The following is a 3,693-nucleotide window of genomic DNA, read 5'->3' as shown; positions in this document are numbered from 1 at the left end:
TAATCTTGATAGGATTTCTTACAATCTACCCAAAATATACTAAACTCTTATAGTTAGAGTTTTAAAATAATGATTAGATTGTTCTGATAGAATATGAGATATCTCAACTCTTGTTTGAGATTCGACTCTTAACAAAGAATTCAGTACAATAATAACAGAGTATTGAAATATAATCAGAACTAATTCTTTCTTGAGAAAATTAGAATTTCAAGTATTTGAATGTGAATGATTTAATGAGACTTGTTAGCACTTGAACTTCTGCAATTTCCCTGAGCATTAGCCTTATTTTTATAGGTGTTTTAGAGCAATTAATAATGGTCAAAAGTGTTGTTGGTAGTGCTCTGTCAGTTTTGACCAAAACCAATATATATGAATAAATATATTCCAACCTTTGAATACTTTTTTAAATCTGTTTGACTGGACTTATTTCTTCGTTCTTGATCATATTTCTATTGTGTTTAATGATCCTTTATACTTCAGATATATTTGTTGATGTTATTGCTTTGATTTGGAGTTTTGATTATGTCAAAGTAGCTTGGAGAATGATGATGAACTTCTGTAGAATGTTAATGAAAATTATGGAGATTGATAATCAATATGGAGTTCTAGTCCTTGAACTTTCTGGAGATTGATAATCAATCTGGAGGTTTAGTCTTGATCATTCTGGATGTCTTCCTGATTAATCTGGATGTCTTGTACATTTCAAGATCGTTTAACTCTCTTGACAGTCAAGCTGGAGAAGGTTCAGACTTGTTTGAACTTGCTTGATTCGTGACATTTTATCTTTGTGATTCGAATGGATCCTATTTGTTCCTTGTCGAGTACTGATAATATAAGTTTAAATTCCAGAGGCAGAATCTTCTTTGAACTAGTGGAGATTGATTGATCTTGGGGCTGTAATGATCAATCTTGGTCCTGGAGAACATTCTCCGTTTTTACAGATTTTGTCCAAAATGTTCTCCTTTCTTATTTGTTCAGATTTTATCTTTTATTGTTGATTTCTTTACTTTGCTTGAGTCCTATCTTTGAATTAATCCATTCAAAAGCACAAGTTAAATTAACATAACATTTAGAATCATAATTAACATTCTTAATTTAACCTTTGTTTATTTTCATCGAAACTTAAATTGAGAGTTTGTCTTAACAGGGTCAAGGTGTTGTGTGCCTTCAAAACATATATCAAAAAAGTTTTTTACCCCAACAACAGTCACACAAATTATCTCCTAAAAAGATAAGTTCAATTTGGTTAGTAGGTAACAACCTGAATAAGTATTTATGCAACACTAAGATGATAAGGGTATGTTTGCAAATTGTTTTAATTGCATTGATTTGGTGCAAGGTCTTGATTGCAGCATTGTAGAGGAACTTCTCTTGTGGTGTGTATTCAGATCAAGTTTTTATCTGGTTATGCAATTGGCTTCCTTGGACATAGAGATTGGGAACTTCGGTTGTAGGTAATCTATTCAATGTTATGCATAATAATGAGTCTAAAAAATAAGAGTAATGAATAAAAGGAAAGACATAGGATAATAAACTGACATTTTCTTGAACTCTTGAATCTATAGAACTTCTTCATTGATCAGTAGCTTAGTTCCATCTCATGCATTACTCAACGTTGGTTTGTTGTTACCTGTTGGTTAATATTCCAATCTCATTGTGAGATAGTGTCACTATTAAAATTGTTTATAGACTAAATTATTGACACCAACCTTGTGGAAATTTGATCCTTACAGAGTTTAGTATGAATATAATTGGTCTGGAAGTAGGATGTAAACTACAATAGCTGAAAAATTAGGTATCGAAATCCTCCTAAAGAGTGCAGTTGATAACATCGCCACTTTAGTGGGAATATTGACTATATATAATGAAAAAAATAAAATATTAGAAACTATGAAGGTGTATGACATATGGATTTAAAACTATTGAAAATAATATAACCTCAAATCCTTAAATTTGAGTGACATAGAAACTTTCTTCCAGTGGGAAGTTGTAGTTGATAAAATCACTTCATTAACTACACCTATAACGTCTACAAAGATGCGGATAATACTTAGTATAATGAAATGACTTGTTGAGTTTTAAATGGTTATTTGGTAATACATAAGCATATCATACCAAATCATGTATTGTTAACTTGTCAAGTTACGACACAATGGAAATGTGCCCCTTATGCTCTTAAAGACACTAAATCTATTTCGTTTAGATATGGGCAATATTAATCTTACATGAATCTAAATTTTGAGTATAACACTAGTAGAATTTAGTCTTTTTAAGTCGGTTAAAATGTGCATTTTAAGTCGGTTCTGTGTCCGAGTTAACAACAAACGACTTAAAAAATATGTTATTTTTTAACTCGTTTCATGAACCGACTTAACAGAGCTTCGTCCTATTAAGTCGATTCAGCTTAACCGACTTAAATATCATAAATTTAGTTCAACAAATCCTCTTTTTAAGTCGGGTCTTTTGATCAATTGACTTAATATATAGAATTAAAATAATTATTTTTTTTATTTATAAATTTCTCATTTTGTTTGTATGTTACTGATCCATACAATATTTCGTATTAAATTTCAAAATTTAATATAACCACAATTTTATATAACCATTTAATAACTAAAATATTCATACAAAAAATATATAGAGTAGAAAGAAGATTTATCCCATTTCTGACTAATCTTGAAGACTAAAAAAAATTTAACAATATTAAATAGACATAGGTTAGCATTGTCATTTCCTTCAATTAATTTCATAATAAAATCCACACAATGTTTTCAAACTTCTTTAATTTGATCAGGATGAAATGATCTCAAGTCATTGAATATCTAAAGAAAAAAAAAACACAATCAGGACTAAATCCTAATTTTTTTATCACACGAACATTAAAAAATACAATCAATAACAACTTATAATTTTTTATCATACAAATATAAAAAAAAAAACACAGTCAATTATAAATAAATAAAAACTTGAAAACCATACCTGAAATGGTGGCGATGAAAGGGCGCGACGATGGTTGTAAAGTAGTTGTGACTGTGAAGTCCTGGGTAAAACCAATACATGCATACAATACTACTGTTTTTCTCCCTCTTCTGTTCATATACAAATTCTAAACAATGAAATATGTAAAATATGTAATTTAATTTGAGTGATTGACGATGGAAGTGATTGATGATGTAGAGATTAGTAATAGAAGGTGGTGGAACAAATGTTATGGGAGCGGGTGCAAAGATTAGTAATTGAAGGTGGAGGAGCGCATATGTTATGGAAACGGGAATATAAAAAGCTAAGTATGTTTTTATATGTCTGATTATTAAACAAGTTTTATATATTTACAAAATTGTCACTACCTCGTTTTATTAAATCGTTTACCAATATAACCGTGTTAGAGGTATTTCAGATATTTACAAAATTGTCATCCCGGTTTGTTAACTAATTTATACACGCAGTCAGACTTAAATATACATCTGCCTTGTTTGTTAAGTCTGGTGGCACATAAACGACTTAAACAGAGCTGTATTAAAAACTCAATTTTCATTACTCTTGGAGTTAACAATCTCCATCCATATATATAAATATTTTCAGGAAAATAAAAAACAAAAACAAAAACAATATGAATTATGAATTCAAACCATCGACACTAACTCTAACTGGACTGGAGAATTAAGTTTCTGAAAAATAGTACTCCTATAAAAG

The sequence above is a fragment of the Cicer arietinum genome, chromosome 6, assembly GCF_000331145.2.
Source record: "Cicer arietinum cultivar CDC Frontier isolate Library 1 chromosome 6, Cicar.CDCFrontier_v2.0, whole genome shotgun sequence".
Classification (NCBI taxonomy): Eukaryota; Viridiplantae; Streptophyta; class Magnoliopsida; order Fabales; family Fabaceae; genus Cicer; species Cicer arietinum.
Note: the sequence above shows the minus strand (reverse complement) of the source record.